Here is a 24,012-nt window from a genome sequence, read left to right as displayed (position 1 = left end):
GAACGGCAAGAATCACACTCACACACGCACACACATTACCAACCGAAGAACATTCTTCATATTTGTGCAAAAGTGGGCAACTTTCTCGAGAATCAACTGCCGCTGCCGTATAGCCACTGCTGTTCATACTCATACTTTATATTTATGGCCCTAGAAAACAATAAAAGTGGTGCTTCACAAGTGCACTTTCTTGCTGCAGCACATTGCATTTCCCCCCGAAGAAGTGGCATTCGAGATGCAACCAATAACTACTACGACGGAATGAACCGAGGAAGAAAGCGGCCCATGCTGGAGTGGTATGCAGTTGGGCAGTTTGGGAATACTCGATTGAGATACCTAAAAGGGTCGATTGCTTTTCTTGTGAATCTATTTTTGAAATGGCAAAATTATTGCGTTTGTTTGCGAAAATATTTGGCAACCAAAGTCTACTACGGATTAAGAAAAACAAGTACTTGCTTTTAAATACGTAACGAACGCATTCATTTGCAGATCCACGAGAGGAAAACAGAAGAATCGATTATGCATTCGCTCGCTCACAGCAGGTAACATATGTGCATCACTGCGTTTTCGTATGTTCAAAGCTGATGAAAAATTGTCTACGAAACAGTTTCCCTTTGGAAAGCGGATTGCCAATTTGTAAGGCGAAAGATTTCATATTATCTATGGGAATGAATAGTCAGTTGCCACACATTTTAATTGTAATAACGAAGCCAGGACAACATTACCGCTGACACCGAATAAAAATAATAAAAGTTATTAGAAGAGCGATACTTCGACCTTTCAATCAACCTACACAATTAAGACACGCACAAAGAAAAGAAAATGAAAATTTTAAATCAATAATGGTTTGGGAGGTAGCTACTCAGCCGCCGCCAACCTCCTCAGAAAAATAAGAACAAGACAGGATGCTTTTACGTGGGGCCTGTCTGACCGAATGCTCCTCCTCATCGAGGCGCTGGAGATGATAAATTGCAGTGTCCGTTCCATAATTTCGCTCGGTTACACGGGATATTGCCGCAGGATTTTTTCTGTGCTCTTCCCCCGAAAAAAAGCGAGTCCTTTTATGCGATTTTCAATGAAAGGAATATTTTTGCAGTGTGCTCCATTCTCCGTTTCCCGAAAATGCAATGCAACATTGAAGTCCTTTATGAGTTTTAGAAAGCGCAATAAAGAAATGCGACTCCATCAGCAAACCAAATCTGCTCCCGTGCTGACCTCGTTTCTTTTGATGACGACGATGACGACGACCATGACTGGGGAAATGAAGTACTTTTACAGTTTTACAGTTATCAGACACACATGTGCGCGGACAACGAGCGAACGAACCGGTGGTGATTCATGATTGTTCACATATGTCTTCTCCTTCGGGACCGCTGCGCTGCGCTGGATGGCTGGATGCGTGGAACTCGATTTCGGCGGGACGAGAGGGAGGAGTTTCGCGGAACCGCACCCGACCGCACATGCATGGCTGACATTGGGGTCTTCCGATATATGTGAACCCGATGATTAATATCGAAGCCATAAAACGTGATGAATAGCGCCAGACTGCAGAACGAAATTTTTAATATAAAGATAATGCTGTGCTGAAACAGCAGCCAGCAACGGCGGCAGTCAGAGTTCGATTGGAGCCATCATTTAGATGCGCATTGAGCACCTACTTTCAGTTTTGATTGCAAAACTTTTGTGCTAGCATTGCTATTGGGACGATAGCTGGCGCACGAGAATGATTGCAGTGAAAAATGGTCTGTTTATGCCGAATATTCATCAGGATATGTTTACCGAAGCACTAGTACCATTAAAATTTAGGTCAATTGGGTAGTCTGGAAAACAGGGAAAAAGATCACTTGTAACAGAGAGTTATAAGAGGCTTATCTAGCTACTTTATCGGCGCTGCAGTCTTGGGGAATCAAAACGACTGTTTTAGATTTTCCCCTTGAAGTAGACTCGAAACAGTGTCAAAACGTCGGGACAAATCTAAAACAGTGTAGCGCCGATAAAGTAGCTAGATCATATCAGTCGAACTCTCTTAAGTACCTATAAGAGGCTTATGCATATAATAATGGTCATATAATAATGGTCATCAAACTTGAGATAGACCATTTTCCCAAGAGCTTACAGACCCATCACCAGTATCAACAATGGAGCTCAGCTTAAGCCTAAACTCGATTTAGTTTTTCTTATTTATTCACCGTGGATGTAATTAATTGATTTAATAATTCAATGAAAAATTCAATAGATTAAGGCTAAACAAGATGCAATCCCTCAAAGTTTTTGTTTTTGATTGTTTATGAAATAACAATTGGTCTGCATACACCACGGGAAATCCTCTAGATTCTGTTCATACGGATATGTAGTTCAAAAGGCGTTTCCGTCGGAGAAATTTCTGCGCATTGCAAAGGAGATAGATCGTTCAAAACCCGAATGCTACATACAAGCAGGGCTAGCCTAGAGAAATCTCGAAGTAACTCTCGTAGTAAATTCCGAAGAAGCTGAAAGAGCCCCTGGAAAAACTCCTTGATCACTAGAAAAGTGGTAGTACTTCGAAGAAACCCCAAAAGGAGGAATTACAGAAGGAAGCCTTGGAGGAACACCACAATAGATCAAATTAATGGTCGCAGTGGTACTATGTCTCCAACAGGAAAAACCCGGATTAATCCACCTAGTGGTGATAGTGCCTTTCTCGTCGAATATGTACTCATGATCTTTCCATCGACGTTAGTCGCTGTTCTGCATTTTATCCTAGCCGTCATCGAGTTGGGAAACTTTTTGCTGGCACAATGGCACATATTTCCGACGTTATGTTCAATGTATAGGCAGAGCTGAAAAATATCAGACCTCTTAGTTGACTGCTTGACCACCTTTACTATTACTGGAGACCGATCAATACCAAAACGATAATAAAAAACTAAAATTATATCTTATTTGAGAACTAAAAATCACTTTACAGTCATCGAAAAACTTTTTTCTGCACACTTTAGGCTATATTTTATTATCATTAATTACAAGATTCATAAAATTTGACCAAAAAATGGAAGCAAGTGATTTTTTTCTTATTGAATCCAATTCAAATTTAAACCAAATCACAGGAGCAACCAGTTGGATCAAAATTTTGCGCAGTAATTTTAGAGGCAAAAGGAGGGGGAATTGAAAAACTTTGTTCAAGGTTGATGAGATTAAATTTTAATGTTCCCATGCAACCCCCATTCCACTGTATATTTACACCTCAGGAATTTGAAAAGGTATGATTTGAAGAGCCTGCTTCAGTTTTGTTAAGATTTTGTTCTCTTACACATATTTATCGCTTGCATTTTCACTGTTTTTTACCACTTCCTGTGAGATACCCGGAACCGATTCGAAGACTGTACCTATTGTCTCAAATATGATCTGAGAGACTAATTTCTGAACATTGATGTGCATGCATGGATTTGATTCATTTTACATTTTGGTCAATCTGGAGGGACATACACAACGGGTTCTGGAACACTACCGTTAGTCTCTGATGCGCTATGTTCTTGCAAACAGTTCATCAGGTTATCAAAAAAGTCGCGATTTAATGTGTCGCATGCATTAGTTTAGCTCCCTTATGCATTTGACCACTTCCAGCGAGACACCCGGAACCGGTTCCGGAATACTACTGGTTTCCCCGAATATGGTCTGAAACCATTTTCTTGCTAATCGTTCATCAGGTTATTTGGGATTGGATGTGTCGCATGCATGGGTTTGGTCCAGGGTTTGGTTCACTTTTATATTTGACCACTTCCGGCGGGACATCCGGAACCTGTTCCAGAACACTACCGCTAGTCTCTGCTGTGATCTTAGGCTATTTTCCTGCTTACCGTTCAACAGGTTATCTAAAAGGCCGCTCTTTGATGTGTCGCATGCATGGGTTTGGTCTAGGGTTTGGTTCACTTTTATATTTAGCCACTTCCGGCGAGGCACCCGGAACCGGTTCGGGAACACTACCGCTAGTCTCTGCTGCGATCTAAGGCTATTTTCCTGCTTACCTTTCTTCAGGTTATCGAAAAAGCTGCTATTTGATGTGTCGCATGCATGGGTTTGGTTTCCATCTACATTTGACGCGGAACCGGTTCCGGAATACTACTGGTTTTCCTAAATATGATCTGATTCCATTTTATTGCTAACCGTTCATCAGGTTATCTAAAAAGCCGCGATGTGATGTGTCGCATGCATGGGTTTGGTACAACTTTATATTTTACCACTTCCGGCGGGCACCTGGTACCGGTTCCGGAACACTACCGGTAGTCTTTGCTGGATCAAAGGCTATTTTCCTGCTCACTGTTCAACAGGTTATCGTAAAAGACGCTATTTGATGTGTCGCATGTATGAATTTGTCTCACCTTTGTATTTTGCCACTTCCGGCGGGACACCCACAACCGGTTCCGGAACACTACCGGTTCAGATATCGTCTGAGACTATTGTCCTGCTTACCGTTCGTCAGGCTATCGAAAAAGTCGCGGTCTGATGTGTCGTATGAATAGTTTTGTACCATTTTCATAGCTGGCCCCTTCTTGGGGTACCGGTCCGGAACACCTAAATGGCCATAACTCCGGAACGGCTAAACCGATTCGAACCATTTTCAATAGGAAACAATGGGATCAGATTCCGCGTCGAATGAACCGTCGGTCATTAAAATCGGTTAAAGGTTTACTGCCAAAAAGTGATGTGAGTTTTTTTGTACACACACGTACTCTCACACACACAGACATCATCTCAATTCGTCGAGCTGAGTTGATTGGTATATGTGACTCGACCCTCCGGGCCTTCTATCATAAAGCCATTTTTAGAGTGCACATATAGCCTTTCCAGTACATTTAGTGTATGAGAATGGCAAAAAAAAAAACTTGGAGGAATCGCTAAGGTAACTTCTAGAAAATCACAAATGATATTTCAGGTGGAATCGCTGGATAAACTTCATGAGGAATCCCTGGAATTCCAGGAAGAATTTCTGAAAAAAATCCCTGAAGAAGTTCCTGCAACGAGTCCTATAGGGAATCTCTGAAGGAATTCCCGGAGGAGTCCTTGAAGGTGTTACTGGAAAAATATCTAAATCTCTAATCTTCTACAGGAGAAATCTCTCCAGCATTCTCATGGGAAATTTCTCTAAAGGTATTTCCGTAGGAATAACTGAATACACATCTAGAATCCTTGATTAAACTTCATCTAGCTCAGCCTAACTGTCTTCGCGGGCCAAAATTGAATTTTGAAAAGAGACTGCGGGCCGCAAGCCATTTGAGAGTTAATTTTCAATGATTTTTAAGTTTTAACATAAAATACATTAGTTTGATTATTCGAAAAGTGAAAAGAATAAGCATTAGTTAAAACTCATCAATAAAAAGATTTTTTTTTTAACATTGATCAAGAGCAAAAAACTTAACAACCTGGAGTTATCATGGAAAAAAATTGAAAATCGTATGGTATTAAAAACACAAACAGTTTTCATAATGTTGGAAAAATATTTCAGACAAGCTACTTTAAGTCACAAAGTGGCTAGAACAATATGGACCTTTTAAAGAATATTGTGGATAAACTTACAGTGTACTTATAGCGCAGATTATATGTGCAGAATTGTAGAAGTCCTAGACACGAACACAGATAAATTTCTTGTAAAACCTCTAGATCCAGTTTTGATAAATTTCCGAACGGAGTTTCTTACTGCAGCTTAAAGATTTTCTGAGAAGTATTTAAAAAAAATCTTGGAACTGTGAGGTTTTGTGGGACCTCTTGTAGATTTTGAGAAATTTCAGAATGACTTCTTTAGAAGCCAATGAAGAAAAACCTGCAGATATGATATTCTAAGCAATGTAAGTATTTGTAGCCGAATTAGAATAGATATTTAAAGAGGAATTACCAAAAGTATTGCTAGGAGAAGAATAAAGAGTACCTTGCCGAATCCCTGAAGTTTTTAGCGAAATTCCGAAAGTTTGGGCAACACTTTTTTAAAGGAAATTATAGGCAACAATTCTGTGAAAAAAATTGAAATAGTTTCCTGGCAGAAGTTATGAATATAAAGTATACGAAAGGAAGTTTTTTCGCCGATAGAAACAAAATGGAAATTTTTGAGTAAACTTTCGTGAATTGAAATAAATTACTAATAACGAGTTCAAAATTCATGGCAGAGAATCTGTGACATTCAAACTCATTATTCAAGCGAAACACATCGTTCTTAACAACAGTTTCGAATATTTTTGAAACAATATTCAAAAAATTAGCCTCTTACAGTTTGGAAAACTCCCAAAAATATTACTTCTATTGAAAAACTCTTTGTCATATTGGCAAAATTCATTCTCATTAAAGTTTTAAAATATGGTGGAATTTCTGATTTTCATTATGGAATCTTAACGTGGGCCGCTTTCTTATACATTCAAAATCAGTTCGTGGGCCGCACAAAATCCGCGGGCCGCAGTTTGGTGACCACTGATCTAGATCCTTGATTGAATTCCAGAGAAAGCCACTGATGGATTTTCTAAAGAAACACCCGAACCAGCATTACTGAAAGGGTTCCTATAGGGTTCACAGAAGTTTCTGGAGAAATCCATGAAAAAATTATGACGATTCAATAAAAAACCTTTGGAGGACTATCAAGGAATAACAGGAAAACTCGTTTAAGAAACTTCAGTAGGAATCCTTGAAGTAAATCCTTATGGAATTTCAAGAAAAACCCCTGAAGGAGTTTCTGGAGGAACCCCTGGAGGAGTTTTTGAAGGAAGTCTGGAGAAATTCCTGATGGAGCTCCTGGAAAAATTGATGAAGTCTTTGCAGGAGAAATTGCTAAATGAGTTTCTTAAGAAATCCCAAAACGAATTACTGAGAAAACTTCTGAAGAAATTCCAAGGAAATCCTTGACGGAGGTTCTTTCATTCTTCAAAGGAAATCTTTAGCAATTTCACCAGAAATCCTTAAATAAATTAAAGAAGAATTTTTGAAAGAATAACTGAAGAAATCTCTGAAGGGGCTTCTGTAAAAACTTCTGAAGAAATAACAGGAGAAAATTTTCAGCCTTCCTGGTAAATCATTTAAGCAACTCCTGGATAAGTCCCCGAAGGTGTTCCTGGGGTTCCGGGACATTCGACCAAACTACATTCGGTCATACGGCTGGACACCGTACCTGGAGTAGTATTTCCACGGTTAAGTTCCGGGAGAAAAACACTGTAGCAGTTCGTGGACATATCCTTGAAAGAATAAGAAAGTTATCCCTACCATCAGTTTCAAAAGATTTTTTTACAGAATTCAAAGAAAAACCCTGAATAAATGTCTGCAGGAATCCCCGCAGAATACCTGAAAAAAAATCCTGCAGAAACCACCGGAAAGGTCCAGGAGGAATCCCTGAAAAAATCTAATCTGGACAACTCCCTGGATGATTCGTTGTATAAATCTCTTAAGGAATTCTTGAAGAAAATCATTGAGAAATTCCTCAAAGAGTTCCAGAAGATAAAGTCTCAAGATAATATCCTCAAAAAACTCCAGGAGAAATTTCTGCAAGAAATCCTTAAGAAACTCCTAGAGAATCTCCTGGAGAAATTCCTGAAGGAGCAGCAAATGAATCCATAAAAAATCCAGGATTAAACCAAGATGAGCTTCCTGGATGAATACCATAAGAAATTCCTGCAGGGGTTTGAAGAAAAATCCCTGGAGGAATCTCCAAAAGATCTTCTACAGGAATCCCTGAATGAGCTCCGTGAGAAACCCCAAATGGAACATCTAGAGGAATGTCAGTGGATAACTGACACTGAGGAAGATTACAAGTGGTAGTCGAAATATGCGTATCTGTCAAAGGATAAGCAACATAGGGCGGAATTAAAAGGTACGAAACTGATTACACTCATTAGAAGAGGGTATTCTGCTTAGAGGGTTTGAAAAGTCGGTACAAGAAGAATTCAAAGAGAAATTCCCGAAGCAATTCCTGGAGAAATCCCTGAACGATTCTGTAAGTATCGGGCCAGCCAATCGGGAGCGTCCAAGAGACTCCCCGACTCAACTGCCTCAGGGTCGGCACACCTACCGTTAATTTATCGCGGGACAGGGAAATTTCACACTAGACCCAGGAAAACCACAAGCACTTGACTTTTCAAAAAACTCCCACTTTAATTCTGTCTTTCTTAAGTGTTTATTCTGACACAAGTTTGGCCTACTCCTTATCCTGCACTTCTTCCCACTTTCTTATGCGCTAATCTGACCTTTTTCTCTTCGTCGGGCCCCCTCTTCTCCTCACCAACCACCTGACCACGCTTTCCTTGCAGCCTGGTAACGGCCGCCGATGTTCTCCGTTGGTTCTTCACGGCTTCGGCCACGTCTGGCCACTTTCTGCTTCTGCGATGGCTCTAGGGGTTCTCGCTGCAGCTTCCTGGGACCTTCCCACGCGTCCTAGGCTACCGATATTGGCGGATCGGTCTTCGGCCAACAACGATGCCGGAATTCACCCGGAATGGGGCATTAGGACAGCGTAGGGGCGGTAATAGAAATGTGGTGGTTTCTGATGTCCAATTTCCGCTCACTTCTTCCTCTTCTTCCTCTCGTCTTTCCACTCTTTCCACTATAGCTTTCGTGTAACTGAATTTGCTCACAATTTTTAACTTTTCCTCAAACTAGTCTCTTCAACTGTTTTTAGGCAAGTGAGCGAGTGGAATTTACTCATTGGCCTTCAAGGTTCTTGACCTGGGCCATCGGTCATTACCCTTTCATTCGGGTTTGTTGTAATTGCCCCTATTTCGCCCTCCTAATGACCGCCTGAATGAGTCGCTTGCAGGCCTCTGGTGGTGGGTTTCTTAAGCTGGTAGGTGGTGGTGGTGGTGGCCAGGGTGGTTTCGCCTACTAGTGCCCTACTTGTAGAAGATCTTTCAGAGAATCATTTAGGTTTTTTTTTTCATTTAATCCGTCCAGGAATTCCGCAAGTTATTTATCCAGGAAGCTCATCTTGGTTTAATCCTGTATTTTTTCATCTTCAGCAGTTCCTTTAGAAATTCCTTCAGGAATTTTGCCTGGAGTTCTTTGAGGATTTTAGCTTGGAATTTGTTGAGGCGTTCCTTCTGGAATTCCTTGAGGGATATCTCAATGAATTTCTGAAAGAATTTGTTCAGACATTTCTACAAGGAATTGTAAGTGTTTGGTTTGTTAATTGGTTGTGTTGAAGTGATTTTGTATTTATATGTGCGGAAATATAGAAAAGACAGGTAGGTTGGATGCTTGATATTCAGGTTTTTCCCTAGCAGGTGGGACTGCTAGGGAAAAACCTGAATATCAAGCATCCAACCTACCTGTCTTTTCTATATTTCCGCACATATAAATACAAAATCACTTCAACACAACCAATTAACAAACCAAACACTTACAATTCCTTGTAGAAATGTCTGAACAAATTCTTTCAGAAATTCATTGAGATATCCCTCAAGGAATTCCAGAAGGAACGCCTCAACAAATTTCAAGATAAAATCCTCAAAGAACTCCAGGCAAAATTCCTGAAGGAATTTCTAAAGGAACTGCTGAAGATGAAAAAATACAGGATTAAACCAAGATGAGCTTCCTGGATAAATAACTTGCGGAATTCCTGGACGGATTAAATGAAAAAAAAAAACCTAAAGGATTCTCTGAAAGATCTTCTACAGGAATCTTTGCATGAACTCCAGGAGAAACCCCAGACGGATCTTCTTGAGGAAGTTCTGAAGGAATTCTGAATAAATCCCTGAAAAAAAGCCTAAGCGAGTTGTCCTGAAAGAGTCTCTCAAGGAATTCCAGTCATTAATCCCTCAAGGAACTCTAGACGAGATACCTCTAAATTTTCCAAGGGAAATTTCCGGAAAAATCCCTTAAGGAGTTTCTGAAGAAATCTCTTAAGGAATTCTAGGAGAAGTTCCCTAAGGAATTACGGAAAAATCCATGAAGAAGTTCTAGGAGAAATACCTGAGGGAATTTGAGAACAAATCCCTGGAAGAATCCATAAAGGAGAAATCTATCAAAGAATTTCAGGAAAAATTCTTGAAGAAGTCCCAAGTGGAATTCATGAAGAAATTCCTAGAGCAACCTCTGAAATAATCCCCAGATTTTATACTGAAGGAGTTCCTTGAGGAATCTTTGAAGTTTACGAAGAGTTTATGGAGAAATCCCTCAAGGAATTCTGGAGAAATTCCCAAATAGTTCTGTTGAAATTCCTGGAGAAATCCCTGAAGGAACTTGACAAGAAATCGCTGAAGGAGTCCGCGTAGGAATTTCTCCAAAAATGTCAAGAGATGAATTCCTGAAGCAATTACAGGAGGAATTCAACAAGAAATTCTTGAAGGAATCTTTGAATAATACGTGGTAAAAACACTGAAGTAGTTTCCAGAGCAATCCTTCTTCTTCTTTATGGCTTTATGTCCCCACTGGGACTTTGCCTGCCTCGCTTCAACTTATGGAACCTTGGACTTGGAACGTAGGAAAAGCGTAGTAAGCAAGATGAACTTTCCCGAAGAAAGCTGGAAAATAGTTAGTTTTGAATAACTAAGTTTCATAATAATGATTACAAGCAAAAAAGTCGACCTAATCGAATGAGCTTGTGGAATTTGTAATTAATGCAATGTTTTATTTATATTTTTGAACGAAGACATACAAATGCTTCAGCATTTATTTTAATGAAGAGGGTATCAATATAATGGAATTAATAAAACAATATAGCATTAAATGCCCGTTCATTGAAATGGATTTTCGACCTAAAAAACATCAACGACTTTTTTACCTGCGGGATAAAACATCCATCTTTTTATGCCAATTGCAACACGTCGTATGTAAACAATCTGTGCCATTTTCGACATGAATATTCCATTGTTGTATGGGGACCCCATCCAGCAAATACATGATGGGCAGCAGAACAACATCAGCACCAACATAATAACAAAAAAAGCAGCACACAAAGCTGAACAAGATTGATTCTTTCACCCGTATCGCGAACAACATAAATAATTTCCAGTAATTTGCATCGAATGTCTCTCGTCTCCCGGCGGGCGCCGCCCGCGTGCCGTCATGCTCCCCAATACCTGCGCCATTGAATCAGCAGCACACACACGATACGGACGAGTCAGTCAGTGGACTATTTTGAATTGCAGAATTTGCTTTTGGTTGACAAAATACGTTCGTTTTGCACTACCGTGTGTGCAATACACCAGCAGCAGCATCAGGGGAAAACATGCGCGATCCGAAAAACAAACTCTCCATTTCGCAGGGGTCTGGGTTTTGGGGAGAACTGGCAAAAATTTGATTTTTCAGTATTTTTTTTTAATGGAATGAACTATCAAATTTGTATGTACTACACTGCCTATGATCGCATAACTGTCCCATATGAATAGGTAACCTAGCAAATATGGGACTGTTATGCGATCATAGGCAGCACATATCTGATTGAGGTCTCTCATATCCTCCATCATCTAGTTTTTAATGGTAGAGTAGAAATTTACTTCGTCATATGCGCTAATACTCGTCATATCAGATGAAAAAAAGCGAATAATTTGTGATATTTCAACTGACCTAGGCCAACGACTCTGAATGGAAGCAAAAACATGTAGACTCTCAATAATCAATAATCAATAATCAATAATCAATAATCAATAATCAATAATCAATAATCAATAATCAATAATCAATAATCAATAATCAATAATCAATAATCAATAATCAATAATCAATAATCAATAATCAATAATCAATAATCAATAATCAATAATCAATAATCAATAATCAATAATCAATAATCAATAATCAATAATCAATAATCAATAATCAATAATCAATAATCAATAATCAATAATCAATAATCAATAATCAATAATCAATAATCAATAATCAATAATCAATAATCAATAATCAATAATCAATAATCAATAATCAATAATCAATAATCAATAATCAATAATCAATAATCAATAATCAATAATCAATAATCAATAATCAATAATCAATAATCAATAATCAATAATCAATAATCAATAATCAATAATCAATAATCAATAATCAATAATCAATAATCAATAATCAATAATCAATAATCAATAATCAATAATCAATAATCAATAATCAATAATCAATAATCAATAATCAATAATCAATAATCAATAATCAATAATCAATACTCAATAATCAATAATCAATAATCAATAATCAATAATCAATAATCAATAATCAATAATCAATAATCAATAATCAATAATCAATAATCAATAATCAATAATCAATAATCAATAATCAATAATCAATAATCAATAATCAATAATCAATAATCAATAATCAATAATCAATAATCAATAATCAATAATCAATAATCAATAATCAATAATCAATAATCAATAATCAATAATCAATAATCAATAATCAATAATCAATAATCAATAATCAATAATCAATAATCAATAATCAATAATCAATAATCAATAATCAATAATCAATAATCAATAATCAATAATCAATAATCAATAATCAATAATCAATAATCAATAATCAATAATCAATAATCAATAATCAATAATCAATAATCAATAATCAATAATCAATAATCAATAATCAATAATCAATAATCAATAATCAATAATCAATAATCAATAATCAATAATCAATAATCAATAATCAATAATCAATAATCAATAATCAATAATCAATAATCAATAATCAATAATCAATAATCAATAATCAATAATCAATAATCAATAATCAATAATCAATAATCAATAATCAATAATCAATAATCAATAATCAATCATCAATAATCAATAATCAATAATCAATAATCAATAATCAATAATCAATAATCAATAATCAATAATCCTAGAGTACTGGAAATCGAATAATTACGTAAAATAATCACATTTCAATTTCACTCACGATTTTGTATTTTTTTTTAGTTTTTAGTTTTAATTACCGAAGGCAACCGCACCAAAGCAGCAGCTAGCCGAATTGTTTTTCATCACCGTTCGATTTGCACTTCACCAGATTTACTTGTTGAACCAACCTTTAATTCACACCCCACAAAAGCTTTGTGGCGCTTCGAAGTTAGATTTCAATACAGCAGAATGCAGAAAAAAACTGTTATTAGTTATGACAATTAGTTACATAAATAACTTTTTTCCCATCGGTAATATGTGAACAACAAGTTGTCTAGGCTACGTCTAGGGAAAATGCAAGCAAATGTGTGCGTCGATTTTCTGCATACGAAACATCGTATTTCACAACCACAGAGAAAGATTTTTCGTTGCACTGTGAAGTCGTATTGTGATCAGGTGGGCAGAAATATTAATTGAAATATTTTGGTCGTTTTATCATCTCAATTTAAAAGCTTTCTGCTCAATCGTTCATGAACACATGATTTCGTTTGGATTACGAAAAATTTGACTGACTGTTTGAATAAACATCCAATATACACTCCCGCTCAAAAGTTTGGGGTCACCCCCTCAAAAACATGTCATTTTTTTAGGCCCATATCTCCGCCAATTTGCGTCCGATTTCAAATCCCTAGGTTTCATTCAAAAGATAATAAGTCAAAGAAACTTTGAACATGATTTAAAAGAAACTTTTTCAAAAAGTTTTGTATGTAAACTTAACCCAAAGTTGCCAAATTTTCTAAAAAATGAATATAAACTTACGGCAGTGTCGCTGGAAGTTGGGTCGACCAAATTTTAAGATGAGAGCGGTAATATGACCCATTTTCTATTAGCTTTCAACTACTTTTTACAGAATTTCGCTAAAAATTCTAGAAAAAAAGTTATTAAGTAAATTAATCCTTGATGTCATCGACCAAAAGTTTGGGGTCACCCCTCATTATGATGTATCGGCCAAAAGTTTGGGGTCACTTTCGTAAAACATGGAAAAGTGATTTGGTGATATCTTCGTCATCTATAGTTCAATTTTAATTATTTTTGACTCATTTCAAAGATAATTAACTAAATTTACGTTTGATGTCTTTAACTTAACGTATTAAACGATTTTTGTATATAAAAATGTTATGTAAAGTTAGCACATTTTACCACGCTTCAAAAAATGAGGCAACTTTACGTTAAGTTTTAGTATGTAAATTTCAACAAATATGTGTGGTTCAATGTCTATGCAGTAAGTATCATTCATTTTGCTTCAAATAAGCCAAGAAGAATTAAAATTGAATGAAAGATGACAAAGATATCAACAAATCACTTTTCCATGTTTTACGAAATTGACCCCAAACTTTTGGCCGATACATCTTATTGAGGGGTGACCCCAAACTTTTGGTCGATGACATCAAGGATTAATTTACTTAATAACTTTTTTTCTAGTTTTTTTTAGCTAAGTTCTGTAAAAAGCAGTTGAAAGCTAATAGAAAATGGGTCATATTACCGCTCTCATCTTAAAATTTGGTCGACCCAACTTCCAGCGACACTGCCGTAAGTTTATATTCATTTTTTAGAAAATTTGGCAACTTTGGGTTAAGTTTACATACAAAACTTTTTGAAAAAGTTTCTTTTAAATCATGTTCAAAGTTTCTTTGACTTATTATCTTTTGAATGAAACCTAGGGTTTTGAAATCGGACGCAAATTGGCAGAGATATGGGCCTAAAAAAATGACATGTTTTTGAGGGGGTGACCCCAAACTTTTGAACGGGAGTGTATATGTGGATTAGACGGGAAACAGAAATCGCGAGACAATCATTCAATTTTATTATTCTAAGGAAACTGTGGCTCTTTTGAAATATGTTTTTACATGATATGGAAGCTAATTTACAAATTAGTAATTGATACTAAATTAGTCATAATGCACTAGACAAAGTGCATGAATAAATTTGATCATTGTTGGTCCGTGCGTAGTTAAACGGGAATTAGATAAATAGCTAGAATGAAAAAAATCTGCTTTTGATTTACTTTGGGATTTGAAATAATTTTTATTTCGCGCCAGGATATCCCAAATCCAGACCACTACAAATCCCGGCCCAGTAACCGCTGATGGGTGCGGTGGTTCTCGGCAAACGACGGGTCATCGGATCGCGCAAAGGTGAGGTTGATGTAAATTTGATATGCACAAAAGTGCACCAAAGCTCACTATGTCGTCGGTTGCTGACATTCCACAACAAAACGGCCCAACAAGCAACGAACGAATGGATTGGCCCCAGGCCCGGATTTAAGGGGGGGCAAAGGGGGCAAGTGCCCCGGGCCCCCCGATGAAGGGGGCCCCCCAAGAATCCGAAATACAATTTATATTTTTCAACGAAACCATACAAAATTCACGTGAATGAGCGTTTATATTTTAAACAAAGCCCCTATAGCCACAGCTGTTAAGGTGTGGATATTCAGCATGACCATACTAAGGGTGACGCGTTCAATTCCCGTTCGTTCCAAGAACTTTTCGTAAAGGAAAATTCTTTGACTTCCTTAGGAAAAGAGTGTCTTCGTGTCTGCCACACGGTATGCACATACGAAATGGTCATTGACAAAGGAAACTCTTTGTTAATAACAGTTCCACAGTTACTGTGGAAGTGCTCATGAAACACTAAGGTAAGAAGCAGTGTCCCAGTGAGGACGTCACACTAAAAAAAGAACTTATAATAGGGTTCCTAAAGGTATCTAAACTATTTTTGGCCATTTATCTGGATTTTCTCTTAAGAATAATTCGAAATCAAAAGTTTCATAATTTTTGGTGCAGTATTTGAAAATATGCGATTTTCTCTAAAAACCCTTGAAAGTTCTTATCGAGTGGAAACACTTTTCCTTGACTTCAAGTTGCTACAAAAAGTGTCTCTAAGCAGAGTGCAAGAAAGATTAAGCTTTTGAGTAATTGTACATCAATATAAATTTCAATAGTTTCACAAATTTATCTATTTTTTCACAATGATTATACAATTATACATACGTTTGTTGATAATGATTATATTTTGAAAACAAATGCCTTATACTTATTTGCATCAGTTCGCTGCTATCATGAAAAAGAGAAGATGATAAATTCTGGAGATGTTTGGGAGTTAAGGCTAGTTTTGAAAACCGAGTGTCCTGGAAACTGTAACTTTCCATATCTTTATGTTTGGTTTTACTGAAGATATTAAGATTTATTGCTACAGTTGCTCCCAAGAGACTAATCTTTGTATAATCTGAATTTTGAAATACTCGTCGATCTCGTGCAATCTCAAATAAAGTTGCTGCATGTTAGTAGATTTTTAACTGAACGCTAAGTTCTTAAACTTGTATAAATGTTTTCAATTCGGATGAAAGTTTAAAATATATGTACTATCTGAACGAGATGTCATTTATGCTATCATTTTGACATTTGAGTCAAATATCAAATTAATGTTCGAATAATTTTCTATTTGTCGGAATTTTGGAGAAGTTCAGAAATCAGAGGAGTGTGTGTTTGGAGGCAACGTCGAAATGCCGCTTTTTCATTTGGTTCGGCCGCGAGCGCGTCGTCGTCGTCGTCGTCTATTTCATAGTGCTCGTCTTCGTACAGGGCAGTTTAGTGTGTGTTTGGAGGCAACGTCGAAATGCCGCTTTTTCATTTGGTTCGGCCGCGAGCGCGTCGTCGTCGTCGTCTATTTCACAGTGCTCATCTTCGTACAGGGCAGTTTAGTGTGTTTTTAAAGGCAACATCGAAATGCCGCTTTTTCATTTGGTTCGGCCGCGAGCGCGTCGTCGTCGTCGTCGTCTATTTCACAGTGCTCGTCTTCGTACAGGGCAGTTTAGTGTGTTTTTGGAGGCAACGTTGAAATGCCGCTTTTTCATTTGGTTTGGCCGCGAGCGCGTCGTCGTCGTCTATTTCACAGTGCTCGTCTTCGTACAGGGCAGTTTAGTGTGTTTTTGGAGGTAACGTCGAAATGCCGCTTTGAGTTTTTGGTGGCAAAGTGTGCAGGCCGCGTTTTCATTCGGATCGTCCGTCGTCGTCGTCGTCGTCGTCGTCTATTTGACTGTCCACATCGTCGTACCCGTGTGTAGTTGTAGCGGTTCAGTGTGATTTCGGAGAAGAGGCCAATTAGTGGAAGATGCTGTAGCACATACGCACTGGACACTTCAAAGGATGTTAATTGGTGAGCTCTTTCCATTTTATCATAACAATAATAATAATAATAATTAATGCTAAAGGATTTATACAATTCTGCTCTGGTTTTTGTGTATTTATCTAACAAATATTGAAAAGTTCGTCACGTCATGTGTCGGCGCTAGTTCCAAATGCACATTTAGTTGATAATAAATAATTTCCTTTCATTTTTTGCATGAACACAACAATTTGAATGGTTCGTCATCTTCGGTGTCGACATTTGTTATATTTTAGTCCAAATGAAATGTTTTGACTCAAATAAAGGTTGCATGAATTTCTGGAAAAAGAGAGGGTCGGTAAAAGATAGACGGCGAACCATGCGGTAAGATCTTTCTGATTTATTTATCACGTGTTATTTTGTTAATACTTGTGGATTGATCGCGTTCAGCATTGTCTCGCGCGGAAACGCAAACTACAGATGCGTCGGTGTTTAGCATTGTGTTCTCCTTAGTTGCGAATTAATAACTTATGTAGGGTGAGTTTTGAGGCACAAAAGATCACGTTCGTCGTCCAAGGTTTAGAAGGGTATTTCTTCGCGAGCGCATTATTAATCGCGAATCAAAACATTACACTCGTTTACCACGACAAAATCCTCAACACATCTCCATTTCCCCTGTCCAAACTCCTAGTGATTTCTCGTAGTAACGCAGAGAATTCCTCGGTTATTGGCCTAAGCGAGAATCACGTCATCACTTCCTTCCCTATCCTCAATTGACCTGCATTCGGACGCGGCCGGCGCTGGTATTGCTTATTGAAAAGTATTGGGATTCCAGCATTTACACAATGAAGAGAAAGCTAATCCCAAGCATCATCTGTTGGTTCTTTGTGTAAATGCAGTTGTCCTTGCAATAACAGAGGAGCAACCGCGGGCGGTCAATCATGCTCATGCTCATGCTCATGCTCATTTTGGAGAAGTTCAGAAATCAGAAGCTATCAATATAAGGCCTAAAATAATACATAAGATTAAGAAAAAAAATGGTTCATTTTTTTCGAAATTTTGATTCTGGGGGCCCACTTTTTAGGGTTTGCCCCGGGCCCCCCGAGGCCTTAATCCGGCACTGATTGGCCCCCTCTTCTTCTAATGGGCAGTTTACCTACTCTCTCACCGGTTAGGTTGTTGATGTTGTTGTTATCGTCAAAAACGGCTGGCGTGGTGTTTCTGTTTGTGTATGCTCCATTTCACTCGGTGCAATTGCACGTTTGTGCTGCTCGTTCGTTGCGTTACGTCGTTTGCTGGTGCCAGGAATAGGTATTTACATCAATTGGGTTTGTTTTTTCACCGTCGACGTCCTGGTCGTCCTGTGGTCATGTCATGCTGTTTTTGTGTACGATTGCATGAAAATAATGATCCGTTTCCTGCTGGGATGGTAACTGGCGCGGAATACCAATTGTGATTCGATGGAAAATCACAAAAGTGGGGCTAATTTGAATAAGTTCAATAAATCTAAACTTTAGATTGAATTTACTTTTAAAAAGTTAATAAACGAGTAAAAACATTTAATACAAAAATTAATGATATTTAACTACTTTTCGGTGCAAGACAAGCATGAAGGTAGACTGGTCCGTTTTCAACCTGCCGTCGACGAAGCCGGCTTTATGACATACCCTGAACTCCCACGTTGATCACAGATACCAGCTGAGTCTTTAACATCCCTCAACGAGGGATTTGATTTATTTCCATTTTTGCAGCACTGCAAAAACCGAACACATTTTGGCCAGACTCCGTACGAACATCAGACGACCATTTTGAATAAGATCAACTTCAAGAGAAACCAAGTGTTTCTCTTCCAGCAGTCGTTCAGAACTTCAAATTTTTGGTGAAATTTTAACTATCGAGCTTGGTTCGTGTGGTCGCCTACATGCAGTAATTCTGCAGCTACTCGACGAAGCGGAACCGAGAGACCAAAAACATCGATGCTCTATCAACGGTGGAACTTGAGGAGATATTAGTTTCGCTCGTGAAACTTGCCCAGCAAGACTCTTTTACGAAAGGCCTACACGAAGACTTCGTTCAAACTGAAGGGCCCTCTGCCTCTCGTTGATGGAATTTTGCGCACTAGCGGACGCTTCAGCAACGCAGGCATACCGTATGCTCAAAAGCAGCCAGTGATTCTGGATAACAAACATCCGTTCCAAGATCCTACTGGTCGTGCGATATTATCATCCTAATCAGTTGCACGCGGGCCCCACACTTCTCTCCGCTGCTATTCGTTGGCTTTTACGTCTACGCAACCTCGTGTGGAAGGTAACTGTTTCTGCGGCAGCCGACCCAGCTTGCGAATCTTGCGACAACGGCACCAACTTCGTCGGCGCTCATCGAATTTCTGCAACTGTTCCTATCTCAGCAGAGCCGCTTGGACATAACTCGGCAATGATCTGCCAAGAGTATACAGTTTTTCTTCATCGCCGTATTTTGGCGATATCTGGGAAGCCGTGGTTAAGTATCTAAAAACGCATCTCTGTCGCACACTGGTCAACCCTTGGCAATGTCAGACGCTCCTCACGCAAAAATAGGCGCAGCCCAATTCTCCGCCACTGACGCAGTTGAGTAACTCGCCGGAGGACTTGGACGTTCTTGAACGGCGATTCTCGAACCTTACTTCGAAGAGCTACCCAGCAATGTGCTTGCACAGTTGCAGCTAATTTAGGAATATCTCCGTCGCCTATGGAAACGATGGTCGACGGAATATTTATCAGGACTCCAACAACGAACGAGATAATATTCAACCTTCCGCCGCAGAAGTGACGTTTCACCTGCGTTGTTGAAGTATTCTCGGGCAACAATGGGCTCGTCCGATTCGTCAGCGTCCGCACCAAGGATGGAGTCCACAAACGGACAATAGCACGATTTTAAACCTTGCTTATTCCGGATAACCCGAACTACGATGCTGCAGCATTCCAGTTGTCCCAGGTGCCAACAACACAAGCGACGTCGGATGGGAGGGGACCTCATGGTTCCCCCATAAGTTAAATATCATTTTAGTTCGCTGAGCCTTGTATTCGTCGTCCTAAAAAATACTGTCTTGGCAGAACCTGTACTGCGGCTACGATAGCAACCTGCACATCCAAATCCGTTGGTTGACGTGTTAGTTCCGACCAAGAATCTACCAACAAGACGATGGAGCAAGCGACGGAGTCAACAAATACGGCAGAGTTCAAAACATCGAATTGTATCTTTATTACACAACGTTTTGTATACCATCCATTGGACTAGTTGGTTCTACAAGCATGTCCACCATAGTCAGACAGTTGAATTGAAGTCTAGATTTCAATGGTGGGCGGTATGTTTAGGCGAAGGTCGTTAAATATTCGCTGGAATCTCTTTTTATGCACATGGCTGGGACCGCAACAATTAAAAATATGCAGGCTTTAAAAAAGGCATAAAGCAAAGGAATTTAAGCATACATTAAGTTTGGGCTCTAATGAATGAGGGAATCTAGTTCGCGAGAACAGTTTTTGCTCCTGGGCATTTGAGGTAGGGCTAAGGGGTTTTCTAAAAAGCTCCCAGAGAGCCCAAAAAAGGGAGTTTCAAGGGGCTTTAGGGGTGTTTTAAGAGGATGTTTCAGGTATTTAAGAAACCTGCTGTCAAGATTTTTTGGCGTTTTCATGGGATCACGGGGAATTTGGAGGAATTTCAATAGTATTAAGAGGGTTTCAGGGACGTTTTAAGGGGCTTCAAGGGCAATTCAAGGGATCTCAGGAGCCTTTGAAGGGCGTTGCAAGGGGTTGAGGGGGGGGGGGCGTTTCAAGGTATTCAGAGTCATTCAAGGCTTTTTACGGTATCATCAGTATCGGCAGCCATGTTGGATATGTAGCTCAAAATTTTAAAGTGATATTTATCTGCCACCTAAGCGAATATTCGTATCAAAAAGTATCATCCTAAATGCTCACTCGCAGTGCTTGCGATGATACTTTTTCTGCTGCGTTGATGCAGAATTGACAGTTGTTAACACTTCAAAAACGTGAGGCAAACAATCATTAAAGCAAAAAGTCAATAATTCGTTCGAAAGCTTAGTGATGCATCATGACACCTTAAGAGAGTTTCAGAAACATTTTAAGGACGTTCCTAGAGGTTTTAGGGGGCAGCCTGTTTATTGCACCCATAAACAACTTGAAACACTCCATAGAAAATTAAAAAGTGTTCCATAAAGGATAAGCATACCCAACTGACAATCGCCAGCCGCAAACAAGCATGCATGCTGAATTGTTGCTTTATAATAGTAATTATAGTTGAACTAAAAATATACTGTACAGATGCTATTTCAATTGAAAAAGTAGCCAATGTTCAACTTTTCGTATTGGTATTAATAATGATAATTTAAAACACTTTTTAAGCGTTTAATAAGATTTTTATTCGACTCGCAGTTATTCCTTCACAACATAGTTTAACAAGACTTTTTCTGCTTCTTGTTAAGCATTCATCATCTCTAGGATGGCGCAGATAGGAAGGCATGCGGCTGGCAATCGATGGGTCTCGAGTTCGAATCTGGATTTAGGTAAATATATGTGCAGTTATTATTTCACAATATTTGTTCACAGCATTAAGCTCCAATCATTACCTCTCGTGGAAATTGAAAATTTTTGCATTTATTATTTTAAATCATTTTTGCTAATGCTGAATAACAGCTTAATTATATAATTGTAAAACGATTTAACAACAAACAGTTCAGTTGGTACACAACACTATGCTTTATAGTTTCTCCAAATTTGTGTGAACAAAACCCGAACAAAGGTTGTGCCTGAAAATTATGCAAATGTTATTCAGCATCATTCTGCATCAATTCGTCGTAAAGGTGCTTGTAAAATGAGTGATTGTTAGTTGGGTATGTTCCATGAAAATGTACAATGTATCTCTTAAAAAAAAGAAAACATTCCATACTACCGTCAAGTCACCATTCACCGTGGATCTAAGAAAATTTGAGGCGAATAAAGGCTGTCGTTTTACACCACCGCTGTTAATTGCCTTCATTATAGGTTAGAATTTAAGTAATAACCACAAAAGTAGAAAATTTTTCACAATAATGGATGATATAGTCCATTTAGTAGGGGATGGGAAGGTCGCCTGATTCCGTGGTAGGTCACCATTCACCGTGGTAGTAGGTACCCATTCACCGTGTATCAGAAGATTTTTTTTTCTTTTGTTTTAAAATGATCAAAACCACCTAGTAAAGTCAATTCTCTTCGTTTATATTCATTTTAAGTAATAACTTGCAAGATTTATTTAGAAAAACGAATTTTCAAATTTTCATTTTTTTTTCTACTAATATGGGGCAACATGGGTCACGGTGAATGGAGATCATTGATTTTTAGGGTACCCATTTACCGTGCCCTTTTGTTTCAATAAAAAAAATGGGTGGGAACGGACTTTCTTGGTAAACTTACTTCGATAATGCAAAATAGACACCTGATAGGTGAATTTAATTGCTTCTTGGTGAAATAATATCGTTTCTACATTTAGTTAATCGCTTAAGTCACGTAAGTGCAGGTTTTGTTTTTTACTACGAATGCAGTTAATGAGCTAAATATTGCTTCATATAAACACATTTTAGTGTCTAAATGGTACTGTAAAAAGTTTCTAACCCGCGTTTTGACATGGTAACAATCCACTTGTGTTGTATTGGTGAAATTAAAGTGAAATTGTCATACCATTCCATTGTAATATGGAAATAATGAAAATATATTCGAAGGCCCACGGTGAATGGCGACTTGACGGTATATGGAAAATGTACCAGTGAATTAAAAAGAAATCTCATTGAAATTGTAATGTTGTACCAATGTACTAAAATGCACCATAATAAAATTCAAATGCTCCATAATAAAGTGCAAATGATCAATATAAAAATAAAATTGTGCCCATAAAAATTGAATATTGCTCCATATAAAAATTGAATTGCACCTTTTGCGCTTTTTGATTTTCTATGGAGCATTTGTACTTTGTTATGGTCGCAATCACCTTTGGCGCCTTTCATAAATTACGTAGCGCTCTAGGGGAAGGGGGGAGTATGGCCGAGCGTTACGGTCCATACAAAAATTTTCGGGTTTTCATACAAAAAAGCGTTACGGAGGGGGTACGAAAAATGTCGATTTTAGCGTTACGTAATAAATGGATGCTACCTTTTGCCGTTTTAGGGGCGTTTGATAGCATTTCAGGGGCGTTTCAAGGGGTTTTCAGGTGCAATTCAGGGGGTTTATGGTCACTATTAAAGGCGTCCAAAGGGGCTTCAGAGGCATTTCAAATTGATTAGGATGATTTCAAGGGCGTTTCAATGGGATTACAGAGGTTTCAGAGGTGTTTTAAGGCATTTTAGGTCAGGGTCGTATCAGGCGATTTCAAGAAAACCTTTAAATTACATTATATTTCAGGGGCGTTTCAAAACATATTGTGATGAGGTCTCGAAAATTCCTGAAACGCCACCAAGATCCCTCTGAAACCCCCTCGGACCCCATGTAACGCACCTGAGACGTTCGAAACCCCCAAAAACTCCTCCGTAACGCTTCTGAATCCACCGAAAATGTCTGACACTTCCTGAAATGCCCCTTCATTCTTCTCAGACTCCATGTAATGCACCTGCGAGGCTCTGAAACCTTCTAAAACGGCTGCGTAACGCCTCTGTACCCCGCCGAAAATGTTCTGAAATGGAATGGCTTTTCTGGAAAGGTAAAAAAATGATTCCGAGTAGCACACATGTCTTATATAAGTTCATTTGATTTTATTTTACATATTTCATTTTTCTTCTATCTCTTCATAACAGATTTTTTAATTCAATCTTCATTTACTGCTACCGTTCGTCCACATGAACCAATAGCGACCAAAATGCCAATCAAGTGTTTTGTACTCCAATAGAACACATACTCCAGGGTCATCAGAAAAAGCTGCATCAACTCTAGGAGGGGCTGAAAAGTAACAAATAAGCTTAGATATGGCTCCCCGAATGTCACGTAATAACGTTAGCAGTCTACTCACCGACAGAATCCCTGCGAGAAGTAAG

This window comes from Aedes albopictus, chromosome 3, assembly GCF_035046485.1.
Source record: "Aedes albopictus strain Foshan chromosome 3, AalbF5, whole genome shotgun sequence".
NCBI lineage: Eukaryota > Metazoa > Arthropoda > Insecta > Diptera > Culicidae > Aedes > Aedes albopictus.
This window is presented reverse-complemented; position numbering follows the sequence as displayed.